The sequence below is a fragment of the Mixophyes fleayi genome, chromosome 9 (genome assembly GCF_038048845.1).
Source record: "Mixophyes fleayi isolate aMixFle1 chromosome 9, aMixFle1.hap1, whole genome shotgun sequence".
In the NCBI taxonomy this organism is placed as follows: Eukaryota; Metazoa; Chordata; class Amphibia; order Anura; family Limnodynastidae; genus Mixophyes; species Mixophyes fleayi.
This window is the reverse complement of record NC_134410.1, coordinates 124,912,535-124,930,464: the sequence shown is the minus strand read 5'-3', so window position 1 is coordinate 124,930,464 and position 17,930 is coordinate 124,912,535. Positions and strand designations below refer to the sequence as shown.

Sequence of the window (17,930 nt, the reverse complement as noted above, 5' to 3'; positions counted from 1 at the left end):
CAGACACAGGCACTTAACTCAATCACTGCCAGAACCCTGTACACAGACACCTAGACCCTCCACTGCCAGTGAATTAAATACACCTCCACTGCAAGTGTCCAAGAAGAACGCAGATACTTAACCCTTCGAACAGAGGTCAGGGGCAACCACAGTTAACCCTTTCAATGCTAAACTAATTTAGTCCCCTACACTACCAGAGAGCTGCATAAAATTGCCTACATAAAATAAAAACCACAACAAAATGGCACTCACCTCCTGTGCTACCAAACTGGTTATCAGTGCTAATAGCAACAAATATAGCGCATAATAGTGGTCGTCTGCTTTTTCTACTATTTTCCACATGCAGTAAGCTGAATGAACTGCAATTTATTTACACAAATTAAATAAATCGATCCAAGTTATTCCGCTAGGTAAAAGCGCAGGAAAATGAAAAGCAGCTTAATGTGACACTGTGAATATGGCATTTAGCAGACAAGGAACTTCATTTAGAGTTCAGAGTTTAGAGTTCAGCTATATGGTGCAATTTTGCACCTGGGTAAATCCATTTTGCTGTGCAGGGGGGAGGGGGATTTAAAACGTGCAGACAGATTTAGAGTTGGGAGGGCGTGTCCTAGTTCAACTCTAAATAGCAGCGTAAAAATAAAGCTGGTCGGTATTTGTGGAGCTATCTGCAAAAGCAGCCAGTATCTTCGCCTACATGCACAAAAAATAGCATTTGCACCCCTGACATTGCAACATGGTTTGTCCTGGCGCCAATTTGCATCCTTTAATCTTGTGGCAGGAATATGCCTGTATTATATATAATATACACAAACACTTTACATAGAAACACAGAGTTTGTTACCACGTGGACCATCTAGTCTGCCCATTTTTATACCCTATGTAATCATTAGATTTTTCTCAGACTTAGGGTACTCTTAAGTCTAACCCAAGCAACTTTAAATTCTCTTATATTATTATCCTCTGTTGGAAGGCTTGTCCATCAATCTACTGTGCTTCCACGTGGCTTTGTTCCAGTTCTCCATCTCCGACATAGAATGCTGGAGGTATGTTTTAATGCGTGTTGAATAACATGTGCAAAACATCATCATCACCATTTATTTATATAGCGCCACTGATACCGCAGCGCTGTACAGAGAACTCACTCACATCAGTCCCTGCCCCATTGGAGTTTACAGTCTAAATTTCCTAACACACACACACACACACAGACAGAGAGACTAGGATCAATTTTGCTAGCAGCCAATTAACCTACCAGTATGTTTTTGGAGTGTGGGAGGAAACCGGAGCACCCGGAGGAAACCCACGCAAACACGGGGAGAACATACAAACTCCACACAGATAAGGCCACGGTCGGAAATTGAACTCATGACCCCAGCGCTGCGAGGCAGAAGTGCTAACCACTAAGCCACCATTTTTTTTTACGTTTTTTTTTCCAATGTCAATTTCTAAATAAAAAATTCTCTTCCACACTCAGCAATCAACTTGCAGAAACGTTTTCGGTAATGTGCATTTTTAAACTGTTAAATAAAAAAGCAGCGCTTTTTAAAATACTTTAAAAAAAAAAAACCTACAAAACACATACACTTTGTGCAGATATACGATGGAAATGAACTCTTTTCTAAAACGTTGCATTAAATCTTCCCAAATCGTCCCATAATCTCCAGAACACTGGGAAGGAAAGGGTTAATCCACGTGGGGCTTTTGGCTGAAGACACTAGGAAGCTCATATCCTGTCCCAGTGACATCCCTTATTATGATACAAAACAGTTCTGTAGTGTCATGGACAGAAGAGAGGAAAGGGGGGGGGGGATAGTGGGAAACAGGAAGGGAGAGGGGCTGATGGAGGAGCAGGTGGGGGCTCTGAATGGATAGAGAGTCCAACATCCAGGCCATTAATGCTGGAGCATAATATTTCCCTAAAAGGTTAATCTAGGTAATCGTAATTCTGCCTGCGTTTAAGCGCCACCGAAATTGGGCTATTCAAGTGGGCAGTTATTTGCTTACTCTACTGTACACCAGACACACAAGGTTCTCATGACCGAAGAGAGTGTCGCTCGGTGCATAAATGGAAATAATACAAGCATCAGCACAGCCAACCAGTTAATGGCTTTCAGGGTGTGCTGGGACTTGCAGTTCCACACGCGTGATAAAAAAATAATGATATTCGCTGGGATGGACCCAACCGAGGCACCGTCCTAAATGGTTTTGCTGAGAATTTCATCATCATCATCTATTTATATAGCGCCACTAATTCCGCAGCGCTGTACAGAGAACTCACTCACATCAGTCCCTGTCTCAATGGAGCTTACAATCTAAATTCCCTAACACACACACACAGACATACAGACTAGGGTCAATTTGATAGCAGACAGTTAACCTACCAGTATGTTTTTGGAGTGTAGGAGGAAACCGGAGCACCCGGAGGAAACCCACGCAAACACGGGGAGAACATACAAATTCTGCACAGATAAGGCCAAGGTCGGGAATCGAACGCATGACCCCAGTGCTGTGAGGCAGAAGTGCTAACCACTGAGCCACCGTGTTGCCAAAGGGATTTAAGTATTTAGGCCGACACACCTGTCTCTGTTGCCGTCATCTAAAATGTAAGGCTGTGTCCACATGCATGTTTATTTCATGCCATTTCAAGGTGTGCTGGGCGCTGACACCTATGAGATGCATGAGAAAAAATGTACTGAATCACAGGTACGTAGGGTTTGGCATCATTTCTCATCATCTTCCGGTTAAGTATTATAAAAAGGATAAAAAGTATACAGATGCCACACGTTTTCTTTTGGGGGTTTTTCTGCAATGCATATCTATGGGAAGAGGAGTGGAGGGGGGCGCGGTGCAGCAAATGGCATCAATTTGGCCGCGGCCCCGTGGCAAGATGTTGCAATTGTGGAAAATTGCATCACTGAGGTGGGTAAAATCTGGGAGAAAGGCCTGGTCTCCAAGACACTCCGGGAGAGTAGGCAACTATAAATTAAAGAAAAGTAGCTAATGAATCTCTAGAGACTGAAGTGTCTTTTACATTTCTGTCTCCATTACTGAAGTCATGTTGTCTGACCTGTCAGTCTTTGATTAAATCTTGGTCTCCATGAAAATGGCCACCTCCATAGGCATCAATACATGGACATAGGACACAATTTCTGAACTGTGTCATCATGCCACAGATGGCGAAGCCAACCACGTCTTGTACTGGCTCAGCATCAGGGAGAATGCCAGACTCTTCAGGGAGTGAGGGAGATCACCCCTAGTTCAGGGAGTCTCCCTGACATTCAGGGAGAGTTGGCCAGTATGATCTATTACTGACTGAGAAACGACCCATTCAGACAATGGCAGCAAGAAAATCAGCATCTTTAGTTCACCTAAATACGATGCAGGCAGCCATTTTGTGGCCTGAATTATATTTTTTGAGACTGCAGCCTACTTTAGACCATATTTGCCTACTCTCCCAAAATTTCCGGGAGGCTCACGAATTTCCGGGAGTCCTTCCAGAAGAGTAGGCATCCTCCCGGACTGTGGTGGAGGTGGGGCTTAATGACACAAATTTGCGTCACGAAGCCCCACCCACTGCTATGCAATACCACCATTTTTGGATCTCCCGGAGGGAAGGTTGTAAAAGTTGGCAAGTATGCTTTAGACACCATTGTCACTGGTTATTAATCAATGAATAAGCTGTATTATCAGGAATATGGCACGGCCCACAAAATGTCTGCTTCCTCTGTGATGTCGCTGGTTCCTATGATGCTAAGGCGGAGGCAGCCATTTTGAGTATTGTCTGCTTGAAAAATGGCCGCCTCCACTATGTGTAGGTGACAAGTGGCAAAATTACGCAATTGTGTAATTTTTGCCACAGGAGTGGGGCCAAAATGACATAACCCGCAACGTCCCGCCCCCTCCCCTTCACACCTGCAATTAACCTCCCCTCCAGGAAACATAGAGTAGACAAGTGTACTCAGAATCGTGACTCTGGATGCTAGCCAATGAAGGCGCTTGTAGTTCAACTAGCACCAGTATGCTCTGGCAGCCATGGGTATCCTGGCACTTGTAGTTTTACCAAACCAGTTAAATGCTGTAGGGTTTGCTTGGACTTGTAGTGCCACACACTAAATTACTATTTTTAACTATTTTACAGTTTATGAGATACCGCTATTTAGGGATGACAATTGTTGGACATTTCTATGCATTGTGCTAATGACTTTACAGCTGTTCGCTAGCGCCTGGGGTACTCATTACTGCCCACCTACGGGAGATGTATTTAATTGTCCGCCATTCAATTTAAACCCATCGCTGCTTTAAAATGTTCTTTTATGTATTTTACAGAAGGTGTGTAATATAGTATGCATAAGCAAACCAGGGGGGGGGCTAGTTCCTGGAAACCCCCCTTCCAAGCCTGGGGCACTGTATTATTGAGGTGGCTGGACCCTGCTCCCGCTTCACACGGCTCTGCTTGAAAAGGGAGATCTGTGTGCACCTAACAGTAGTGCACGCAGCATTGCCCATGTATATTATGGGGATAGGAAGAGTTGGAGAGCAGCCAAGCACTGTCTAAAATTATAGCCACGCCCCCATGCAAGCTGGCCACGCCCACTGGTGGCGTGGTGTGGAAACCCCCCTCTACAAATCCTGCGTTTGCCCCTGATAGCATTGTACAGTAGTGCCAAGAGCCAGTGCACAGGAATACCAGTGGCTAAATAATAACTGAGGATGGTTTATATATTCTACAAGGCACCTGGGAATGTGCGGGTTTGGTGCACGGGCAATGATGCCTCACTCAGGCAAGCCGGCTCTCGGCTGCGCTGTTAAGCAGGGACTGGCCGTTGGACCGTTGAGTATCGCAATTTCTTGTTAAATTGCGCCCATATATCATTTTGCTTTCCCTAACTTAGTCTAGGTGACACGTACACTCCAAAGGCATCACAATTTTGCAGTATTTATATAAAAAGAAATAGCCATCAGTGGCCATGTCTGCTTGTACTATGACACTTCCTCCGGCTTGTGAAACCAAAGTCCTTGCTGATCGACGGTAGTGAGAACAATGCTTACCGGACTGCGACATCTACTGGCCGCAGCCTGAAGTACAAACCTGACAAATGAAAAGGCCTTTTGAAAGGACACTTTGTAAACTCCTGACGGCATCGCCAGGCTCCAAACAAAATTTGGGGGGAGGTGGGGTGGCTCAGCGATACCGCTCCACCCTCTGAGTCACCACGCTTCCCCACTTGCCTGACCGTAGCTTTAGTCTGCTCTGAAAAGTGCTCTATGTGACAACTGGTACAATGAAAAATAACTGGATGTACAAAGAGCCAGGGGTCAAAATATATCCAAAGTTGGCATGTCTGATTGACAACAGATAGCGCGACGCTCTGCAGCATGTATCAATATATATCTGTAAAGGGGTATTCGGTCCTGTGTGATATTCTGCAGATCTCTAGAGAGGTCAGTAAGTCAATAATTTGTGCGGCACTAGGGGTAAACGCAGGATTTGTAGAGGGGGGTTTCCACACCGCGCCGCCAGTGGGCGTGACCAGCATGCATGGGGGCGTGGCTATAATTTTAGACAGTACTTGGCTGCTCTCCAACTCTTCCTATCCCCATAATATACATGGGCAATGCTGCATGCACTACTGTTAGGTGCATGCAGCTCTCCCTTTTCAAGCAGAGCAGTGTGAAGTGGGAGCAGGGTCCAGCCACCTTAATTATACAGTGCCCCAGGCTTGGAGGGGGGCTTCCAGGCACTAGGAACCCCTCCCCCTTCTCTCGGTTTGCCTATGGGCACAGCGGCGGACAAAGACGAGGCTGGGGGAGGGGGGGACTGCTAGTAACCTTGGTGGTCCCTTCCCAAAGTTCTAGTTACGTTCCTCTCTGGATGGTATAAGTTTATAAGTCTAAATTCTATCTAATTCCATAAAAAAAATAAAAAATACAACCCATTTGGGTGTCCAGAACTTGGTTGATATGCACTGGTCCACTTTACACAAAACTTCAGCCTCTCCTGATGGACCCACCCGCTTCTCTGCCCTGTTTCCATAAATGGTTGTCAGGTCTCCATCATGAATTACTTTCTGTGTAGTTCCAGATATGAAAATTCTCCAACACATAGTTTGCTTATCTAACATCTTTGGCCGACACATATCTAGTTCCTGTTTACCGGCGTTGAAGCAGAAGTGACATTATGAACAAGTAATGGCTGTGTGGCTTTACCGCTAGGTGACTGAGCTGATACCAGGGGTCCAGTAAATGGGAGGAACTGCATAGAAATCGAAAACCTCGGTCTGTAGTTCAGCAAACAGGAGGAAATTGTAAACCTATAACGATACTGACACCAAGTGGTAAGAAGAGAGAACTGCACCTATTATGCTGAGGAATTTATGGGCTTGTCTCTTGCTCCGTGCCCCCAAATGGTGACCCCCATGCCCATTGCTACACTACTGTATTCCACCAAAGGTTGTTATAGTGGTAACATTATTTAGGCACTTGGTTCCCCTTTAAAAACCACTGAACCTCTATGTACGTTTCTCAATAGGAAGCAAGAGCCCCAATCGGCATATATTGCAAAGTGCGTGTACAATGCCATTAATATGATGTCGATGACCCAATGTATAGAACTATAGATGGAGAAGAGGAGGGGTCCAAGGCCGTTGACTTTACTTACTGAGAGATACAGAACTGTGGAGATAGTGGGAGAAAGTGATAGAGATTTAAGAGATCCACGAAAGTGCCATCTCCTGGATTCTCAAAGAATTAGAGAGGTGGAAGCAGCCATTAGTTATCGGCAGTGTTAAAAGGCTGCAGAATCAGAGGGTCCTGTCTTGCATATAGCCTTCTGATGGTAAATAGATCTATGTACTATCCTCTTTCTTCTGATTCCCCATTACCAGGTCACCTATCCTTCACTTGAACGTTCCGATGTTCCGTACTCTCTCCGGACACAGGTGATGTATGCATTTTATTAGTCCCAAGGAATCAATTCAAGAGACACATTGGCCAGAGGGTTCCAGCAGGAGCAGCGTGAAGATGTTGCTCCGCGATTTGGCCGCCCCAGCTGCAAATTTACTGAATTATGAGCTCCTTCACACATCATACCTCAGGCTGGCTACCAGACATGGTCAAGGCTTGAAAATGGACTTGATTCAGACACTGCTCACTCCCCCAATAACCTCTTGGACCTCAGTCAAAGTTATTTATACTACTGTGTCTACTACTACTTTGTCTACCCGTAAGGGCCTCTATCCCCTCGCCACACATGTGCCGCGTGGGAGTATATTGTATTCATCTTTCTACACTCTAGCTCACTACAGGATTGGCTCTACATCAACCCTCGGATCCTGTCACTAACACCTAAACCTCTCCCGCTACTCACAGATCATCACATAAAGGGTGCACCCACTAACGGCGCTTAGTCTAAAGGGGCTTTACATATATAGTGTAATTATGGATGGTAAACGTGTGAGTCTTGCTGTGTCTTGAGAGCCAAGACGAGGACATTGTGTATGTGTCAGACTCTTGGATGTTTACTGTAGACTCTTGGATGTTCCGGAAACACTAACTGGTATTTGCACTACTGAGCAAGGAGGTGCGGAGTCTAACGTACCCCTGGTGTTCACCAGGGACCCCTCCAAGGAAGTTTAGGCTTAGCTGCAAGGGATACGCAGGTTGCGGTCCTCCAAGACAGTTACCAGTGTAGTGATAAGTCAGGACAGAACGGGTCAAGCCAATAAGGAGGAGATGGTACCAAAGGGAGATCCACAGATAGGTCAGACAAGCCAAAGTCACAATGATCAGATGAGAATACCGCAATCTAGGAGAATGGTCAGGAAGTCGAGGTAACAACAGGATGAAGTAATGGGCACGATCCAGAAGGGTAGTCAAGGGAAGCCGGGTCAAACCAAGGAAGCAATAACATACAATACAATACTGGAGACAGGAGACCTGATACCCAAATGGTGCCAGAACAGTGTTTAAATAGTGGCGGAGTGTGATAGGAGGACGTAGTGGGCGGTCAGACACGCTGCCTGCCAACACTAAAAGCATCCCGTTACCTAGCAACGGATCGCTCCACTGCGCATACGCCCCGACGGTGCGAGGATGGCTGAGGACTCTGCATGCATGTTGCTTAGCAACAGGACGCAGCCGACCGATACTACCAGGCGGCCGTCCCTGCTCAACGGGAAGAGCAGCGGGGACGGCACCTGGCGGTATCACATTGTTTCAGATGCGGAGAGTGCAACATAAGTCAGTTTGCGGAGCCCACCTTGTGTGAAATCGCGCTGAGCATTCCCAGAATAGCAGGCGCACGCCTATGCAGACCTGCGCGACTCTGGCACTTATGACCTCTGGAGAGGCGGGACAGGGAATTGGCGTGCTAACATTGACCGAGGACAGTAAGGGTGTATTGACGCAGATGAGGCTCATGCGGACCTACAGAAACATGATATCGGCAGCAGAGAAGCTACTGAACAGGATATACAGGACACGTGAAACCTTTGGTATACTCGTGCCCTAAACATATTAACTTAAGCAAAAATGTGCATAAGTGGAAAAAAAAACCTTTAAAATCCTGATTAAGAACTAATTTTAGAATGTATTAGAAAGTTTCACACTTAAGTGTATCACGTCCCCAGAGATACGGCCTAGTTAGACGTGGTCGCATCCTCAGATAAGCCTCTAGGAGGCAAATAATTATTGGCGCTGGTACTGACGGCATCAGCCCTTACCTGATATTGAGCACGTAGTAGTCGTCAAACCTACCAAATATCCCTCTTTCGCATCAGGTAGAGACTGTTCCCTACATCCAACCACTACTTATATTAACACCTTCCTTATGTTATGCTGATATGACAGATATCTGTCCCAGCCACATTCCGACTTACACCACAAGGAAGGGTTATTATGTTATCCTACCGCATTCCTAAAGTAATCAGGTCATTGGATAACCTTGTTATACAAACTCACACAGCCCAATCAGGATCATTTTACCCTTGGAAGGGTGAGGATCCTGGAGAGGGGACCAGGGCCATTTTTTCCATTGGGCATGATGGGCAGCTGCCCAGGGGCCCCACGGGCAAGGGGGCCCCATAGGCACGGCTCTTAATGAGAATAAATAATCCTGCAAAAGAAAAAAACCTGCAAAAAAAACCTTCAAGGGTCACTGAGCAAGTACATCTCTCTATCTCTATCTCTATATATCTATATTTATATCTGTATCTGTATACATCTATATATCTATATCTATGTCTTTGCCCGGGGGCCCATAATGTTGTTAAGATGGCCTTGGAGGGGACAGGGAGACTAAAAAGGGTGGGGGGTGGGGGTTTAGGGCTTGAAGCAAAGGCTGAAGTTGGACTAAGCAGGTCGGCTTTTCTCCAGTTCCTTTGGCATTGGGTGGCTGTTGGGCAGGCCCGTCTACAGCATGGGGGTTTTGTGACCCATTGTCCGCTGGAGTCTAGCGATACTGAAAGGAATCCATATCAAAAAGTCCTTTTATCCGAGTACCTAATCGGCTGCCAATACCAAGAACCTACCCACCAGCAATGAGAGCATTTGGAAACTCTACTTTTTTTCATGCGGTTATTGTGAGTTGCTGTTATTCAGCGGGTGAAATATTTCTCATACCCGGCATCTCTTGGGTGCATATAAGTTCTCTGTGTGAGCTATTTCCAATATTCAGCGCTTAGATCCGCCTAGGGGTCCGCGTCTGTAAGGGCACTGCTTAGGTAAGACTGAAAGTGGCCATGACAGTGTTTAGGGCCCCAAGATAGCCCTCTCCCCTGGCTATCGAGACATACACTATAATGAACAGTTAAAACTCTAACATACAAGGTATCACGCTCTAGTGCACAGTAACAGTCCACAGTACCTGTTATCAGACCCCGGGGCAAGCAGTTCAGGGTGGCTTTCCTTTGCCCAGATACCCTGCCATTGCACTCGAATCATGTGGTCCACCGTTACACCAATCTACCACAACTAAGGGCACCAAATGCTGGGATGAGTGGGAGAAGGTGAGGAGGTTTTGGGGTAAAGGGTACGGGCAGTTGGAAGAGAAAGTGAGGGATGAAGACAAAGTCACTGGGCTGACTTGACCTTTAGCAAAGTGCTGATTGCAGTAGGTGAAGAGTTTATGGTGCACTGCCACCTGTTGTCTGTAGCTGGCATTGCGGTGTATCTTCACAATAAGCAAAACTCTGTGACATCTGGGCAAGCTTTCTGTGCTCCGAAACAAAGTGGATAATAACATTCAGTTATATTATATTCTTGTGCACAGTAACACACAGCTGTACCTTATATCACACTAGTGCACTATAACACTCAGCAGTATCAGTTATCACACTAGTGCACTATAACACTGAGCAGTATCAGTTATCACACTAGTGCACTATAACACTCACCAGTATCAGTTATCACACTAGTGCACTATAACACTGAGCAGTATCAGTTATTACACTAGTGCACTATAACACTGAGCAGTGTCAGTTATCACACTAGTGCACTATAACACTCACCAGTATCAGTTATCACACTAGTGCACTATAACACTGAGCAGTATCAGTTATCACACTAGTGCACTATAACACTGAGCAGTATCAGTTATCACACTAGTGCACTATAACACTCAGCAGTATCGGTTATCACACTAGTGCACTATAACACTCACCAGTATCAGTTATCACACTAGTGCACTATAACACTGAGCAGTGTCAGTTATCACACAATGCACTATAACACTCAGTAGTGTCAGTTATCACACTAGTACACTATAACACTGAGCAGTGTCAGTTATCACACAATGCACTATAACACTCACCAGTATCAGTTATCACACTAGTGCACTATAACACTGAGCAGTGTCAGTTACCACACAATGCACTATAACACTCACCAGTATCAGTTATCACACTAGTGCACTATAACACTGAGCAGTGTCAGTTATCACAAAATGCACTATAACACTCAGCAGTATCAGTTATCACACTAGTGCACTATAACACTCAGCAGTATCAGTTATCACACTAGTGCACTATAACACTCAGCAGTATCAGTTATCACACTAGTGCACTATAACACTGAGCAGTGTCGCTTATCACACTAGTGCACTATAACACTCACCAGTATCAGTTATCACACTAGTGCACTATAACACTCAGCTGTATCAGTTATCACACTAGTGCACTATAACACTGAGCAGTGTCAGTTATCACAAAATGCACTATAACACTCAGCAGTATCAGTTATCACACTAGTGCACTATAACACTCAGCAGTATCAGTTATCACACTAGTGCACTATAACACTCAGCAGTATCAGTTATCACACTAGTGCACTATAACACTCAGCAGTGTCAGTTATCACACTAGTGCACTATAACACTCAGCAGTATCAGTTATCACACTAGTGCACTATAACACTCGGCAGTGTCAGTTATCACACTAGTGCACTATAACACTGAGCAGTGTCAGTTATCACACTAGTGCACTTTAACACTCACCAGTATCAGTTATCACACTAGTGCACTATAACACTGAGCAGTATCAGTTATCACACTAGTGCACTATAACACTGAGCAGTATCAGTTATCACACTAGTGCACTATAACACTGAGCAGTATCAGTTATCACACTAGTGCACTATAACACTGAGCAGTGTCAGTTATCACACTAGTGCACTATAACACTGAGTAGTGTCAGTTATCACAAAATGCACTATAACACTCAGCAGTATCAGTTATCATACTAGTGCACTATAACACTCACCAGTATCAGTTATCACACTAGTGCACTATAACACTGAGCAGTATCAGTTATCACACTAGTGCACTATAACACTGAGCAGTATCAGTTATCACACTAGTGCACTATAACACTGAGCAGTGTCAGTTATCACACAATGCACTATAACACTCAGCAGTATCAGTTATCACACTAGTGCACTATAACACTCAGCTGTATCAGTTATCACACTAGTGCACTATAACACTCAGCAGTATCAGTTATCACACTAGTGCACTATAACACTCAGCAGTGTCAGTTATCACACTAGTGCACTATAACACTCAGCAGTATCAGTTATCACACTAGTGCACTATAACACTGAGCAGTGTCAGTTATCACACTAGTGTACTATAACACTGAACAGTATCAGTTATCACACTAGTGCACTATAACACTGAGCAGTGTCAGTTATCACACTAGTGCACTATAACACTGAGCAGTGTCAGTTATCACACTAGTGCACTATAACACTGAGCAGTATCAGTTATTACACTAGTGCACTATAACACTCAGCAGTATCAGTTATCACACTAGCGCACTATAATACTGAGCAGTGTCAGTTATCACACTAGTGCACTATAACACTCAGCAGTATCAGTTATCACACTAGCACACTATAACACTGAGCAGTGTCAGTTATCACACTAGTGCACTATAGCATTGAGCAGTATCAGTAATCAGACTAGTGCACTATAACACTGAGCAGTGTCAGTTATCACACTAGTGCACTATAACACTGAGCAGTGTCAGTTATCACACTAGTGCACTATAATACAGCAGTATCAGTTATCACACTAGCCCACTATAACACTGAGCAGTGTCAGTTATCACACTAGTGGACTATAACACTCAGCAGTATCAGTTATCACACTAGCACACTATAACACTCAGCAGTATCAGTTATTACACTAGTGCACTATAATACTGAGCAGTGTCAGTTATCACACTAGTGCACTATAACACTCATCAGTATCAGTTATCACACTAGTGCACTATAACACTCAGCAGTATCAGTTATCACACTAGTGCACTATAACACTCAGCAGTGTCAGTTATCACACTAGCGCACTATAACACTCAGCAGTGTCAGTTATCACACTAGCGCACTATAATACTGAGCAGTGTCAGTTATCACACTAGTGCACTATAACACTGAGCAGTGTCAGTTATCACACTAGTGCACTATAACACTGAGCAGTATCAGTTATCACACTAGTGCACTATAACACTGAGCAGTGTCAGTTATCACATTAGTGCACTATAACACTCAGCAGTGTCAGTTATCACACTAGTGCACTATAACACTGAGTAGTGTCAGTTATCACACTAGTGCACTATAACACTCAGCAGTATCAGTTATCACACTAGTGCACTATAACACTGAGCAGTGTCAGTTATCACACTAGTGCACTATAACACTGAGTAGTGTCAGATATCACACTAGTGCACTATAACATTTAGCAGTATCAGTTATCACGCTAGCGCACTATAACACTCAGCAATGTCAGATATCACACTAGTGCACTATAACATTCAGCACTATCAGTTATCACACTAGCGCACTATAACACTCAGCAATGTCAGATATCACACTAGTGCACTATAACACTCAGCAATGTCAGATATCACACTAGTGCACTATAACACACAGCAATGTCAGATATCACACTAGTGCACTATAACACACAGCAATGTCAGATATCACACTAGTGCACTATAACACTCAGCAATGTCAGATATCACACTAGTGCACTATAACACTCAGCAATGTCAGATATCACACTAGTGCACTATAACACTCAGCAGCAGTACCCAATTCTACTTTCTGGTGTACAGTATCTTCCTGTTCACCATAGCTCATTTATTTCACTCACATTGTCACCAGTTGTAACTGTGGATTTGTAATAGTGCTCGGTATCACCAGTTACGTGGTGCAGTGTTCTGTGTATCTGTACGCCATAAACAGGCGGTATCGGTCGCCTGCGTATTAGAGCTTACAATCTAACACAACAAACGCTGTTGGAGCAGGAACAGAATGGAGCAGATTTGCACTTGTCACTTGACTCTTTAGGGGAGATTCTTACATTGGGATTGAACTCTGACGTAAGAATCTGCTCCCCATGTACCAAGCAGCGGTAACCAGCGACAGTCTATTTCTGGAACACTTCTACTATTATTTTCAATAGGAGCTGATCCCTCAGTGATAACAAAGGGCCAACACTGGGTTTTCATGGGAATTTTTTCAGGGTAGGGTTTTTTTGTTTTGGTTTCCATTCATGACTATGATTGATCAGCAGAGAAGGAGAGTTTGAGATATCGGGCGTTTTTTTTTAATTTAGAAGTTTCTTTCAGAATTGTTCTTTGTTAAACTTTTTTTTTAAATACTATAATGGACGGAGGTCCTGGGCCCCTGAGGTGGAAAATAAGTCCCACAGCCCAGTGGGAGGGGTATGCGTGCGCTGCACTGCACATCATCATCTATTTATATAGCGCCACTAATTCCGCAGCGCTGTACAGAGAACTCATTCACATCAGTCCCTGCCCCATTGGAGCTTACATTCTAAATCCTCTAACAAACAAACAAACAGACCAAGAGAGACTATTAACCTACCAGTATGTTTTTGGATTGTGGGAGGAAATCGGAGCACCAGGAGGAAACCCACGCAAACACGGAACAGGAGAACATACAAACTCCACACAGATAAGGTCATGGTCGGGAATCGAACTCATGACTCTAGTGCTGTGAAGCAGAAGTGCTTACCACTAAGCCACTGTCCTGCCCACACATTAAGGGGGACTTGGGAGGCGAGAACGGCCAGACTCCTTACCAGATTTTGCGATGGCCCAGAGAACGCATTGTGGCAAATGATCCCATACAGCTGAATCTTTACATTGACCCCGGTGTGCTGTACCTGAGCGTGAACACAGCGCAGTCTGAAAGTTCGTCTCGGAAGGCAAGATGAACTTTTAGAGTAGAGTGCTAGCTCCTAGGCCAGCGTCCTCTCAACGTTAGAACTCTACTGCTGTGTGGCTTGCAAAAAAACCCCAGTAGTTTTGCTTAGTGCATAGGACCTCATTTAGAGATTTAGAGGAATATATTCAGCTAGAAGGTGAAATTTTTGCACCTTGACAAATCCATGTTGTTCTGCTATGGGTGGCGCTGGGGGCAAATTGAAAATGTGCAGATAAGTTTAGAGCTGTGATGGGAGAGAGCCCTAACTTAACTCTAAATAGCCATGTAAGATGAGTTGCATGCAAAATCAGACAATACTTTCACTGCTATGCAAATAAAATACATCTACACCCTGTGCATCCAACATGATGTGTCTAGGTGCATATTTTGGGCCTGATTCATTAAGGATCTTAACTTAAGAAACTTCTTATTTCAGTCTCCTGGACAATACCATGTTACAATGCAAGGGGTGCAAATTAGTATTCTGTTTTGCACATAAGTTAAATACTGACTGTTTTTTCATGTAGCACACAAATATCAACTTTAAATTTCAGTGTACACATAAGCTATCAAGTATTTGTGTTCAGGAGACTGAAATAAGAAGTTTCTTAAGTTAAGATCCTTAATGAATCAGGCCCTTTAACAAGTGGATTGGTTGTTATGGATGCTGAGGCCCACAAAATAGACGTATGGGCCACCAACAAAAACAGCCCTGTTAGAATTAGTGAGAATCTACCTCTATTTTGCCCCCAACAAAGAGTATGTATGCAATGGATTTTATTTGTTGGGCCGTATGAGTGGGAGATTAATATAAACAAACATAACCTATTTACAAAACCGGTATTTGTTACATAACGTGCCTGCTACATTTAAGAGCACGTTAATTTCAAGAGACACAGCGCGGCTGGATACACATACTGTGATATTAGCAGCGGTATTGTGCAAATGGCCCAATATTACAGCGTGTGGCCCCAAAATGACTGTGATGCCAAATAACACACCTATCGAAAACGCTGCAATTATCGGCCGGTGCAACAGAAGGTCACAATGGGAAAGCCTCTCAAGAATTTCGGAAAGGAATGGGGGCTGAGCGATGAGAGAGCGAGTTTGGATCAGGAGTAATCACCATTTCATCATCATCATCACCATCACCATTTATTTATATAGCACCACTAATTCCGCAGCGCTGTACAGAGAACTCATTCACATCAGTCCCTGCCCCATTGGAGCTTACAATCTAAATTCCCTAACATACACAGACAGAGAGAGAGACCAGGGTCAATTTGATAGCAGCCAATTAACCTACCAGTATGTTTTTGGAGTGTGGGAGGAAACCGGAGCACCCGGAGGAAACTCACGCCAACACAAGGAGAACATACAAACTCCACACGGATAAGGCCACGGTCGGGAATTGAACTCAAGACCCCAGCGCTGTGAGGCAGAAGTGCTAACCACTGAGCCACCATGCTGCCCCATTTGCTTGAATAACGATGGAAAGATAACGGCGGGCGAAATTACGGATGTTTCGTTAAAGCTATGACGAGCGCAGAAGACAGTAGTCGACTGGTGTGTGAAGCCACAATGGGCAGGTTGGCCATGCTGAGTGGATAGGCAGTAGAGTGGGATAAAATGAAGAGGAGCCAGAGAAATTGAGTAGGGATTGGCGCTGGAAGAGAATCCCATTTCATAACGGATTTTGTCAATGTTGACATTGAAGTAGAAAGCAAGATCTCGGGCAGTGATGGTGGTCGATGAGGTTGATGTTGGATGGTTGACAAAAGATTCAACTGTATTATAGCGGTGTTGGGTGTTAGAAGCTTAAGCAGAGATGAGAGATTGGAAGTAGATTTGTAGGGAAACGACGTAGAGAGTATTTTTATAACGAACACTTCGGAGCCTTAATTTTCCAGTATCTTATTTTAAATACATGTGTCTCTCACCCCCGTTTTACAGACCACTGTTTGGATTGTTCAGTTCTCTTCGGTTGACTGCTCCATTCCCCTCCTTTTAGTCCAAGGGCTAGATTTACTAAGCTGCGGGTTTGAAAAAAATGGGGATGTTGCCTATAGCAACCAATCAGATTCTAGCTGTCATTTTGTAGAAAGTACTAAATAAATGAAAGCTAGAATCTGATTGGTTGCTATAGGCAACCTCCCCACTTTTTAAACCCACAGCTTAGTAAATCTAGCCCCAAGACTTGACTCGTGTGACCCATTTAAGTACAAGCCATCCGAGTTACCCTTGACATTGCCGGTAGTCAAATAGCGACTGACACCGAGAGGGGGGGTGAGCAAGAGATAATCCATCCTAAGATCCGAGAGGGATGGCGCGGGTCTTAATGAGCTCTGTGCGGAGTTGAGTGGAGACTGAGCGTACTAGCAGGCATGCTGGGACCAATAGTACGCTGAGTCCAACACTGTTGGGTTGACTTGCTGAGAACGAACGCACACAGGTTACCCCAGTAAAGTGACAAGCGGTCAGGTACCTGTGTGGATTGAGTTGCCCGTCTGGACAGACGGAGAGAGACCTGGTGACCGGGAAAGGCATAGGCAAACCGAGGGAGGTTTCCTAGTGCCTGGAAACCCCCCTCCAAGCCTGGGGCACTGTATAATTGAGGTGGCTGGACCCTGCTCCCGCTTCACACGGCTCTGCTTGAAAAGGGAGAGCTGCGTGCACCTAACAGTAGTCCACGCACCATTGCCCATTTATATTATGGGGATAGTAAGAGTTGGAGAGCAGCCAAGCCCTCTCTAAAATTATAGCCACGCCCCCATGCATGCTGGCCACGCCCACCTGCGGCGTGGTGTGGAAACCCTCCTCTACAAATCCTGCGTTTGCCCCTTGTAAAGGTTGAAAGTCAGAGGGGCAATCCACAAAGGCTAATCATTATCCGCTCTGATGTAAACTACGGTTATTTATTCATTGCAACTAAGTGAAGTGTTGGATGAGTAGATAAAGTGTTGGAGGAGGAAGGCTGAGTACACACTACATAAATGTTTTCCCAATGTGTTATCTATAACGATTTCATCAATGACTGATAAAAAAAAGTCCTGATCAGCATGCCGACTCCTGTGTACACACTAAACACAAGATTTACCTTCAGATCTGTGCTCTTCATCTGTCATAACCATCAGCTGAAAGATCATGGGGTATATTTACTAAGCTATAGGTTTGAAAAAGTGGAGATGTTGCCTATAGCAACC

At 44.6% G+C, this 17,930-nt stretch overlaps 1 protein-coding gene across 1 annotated transcript in view; it reads right to left on the bottom strand.

The window, feature by feature from the left end:
• Positions 1-17,930, bottom strand: part of CCDC120 (coiled-coil domain containing 120) — a 71,906-nt gene that overhangs the window by 25,459 nt on the left and 28,517 nt on the right. The gene's annotated exons all lie outside the window — the stretch shown is intronic.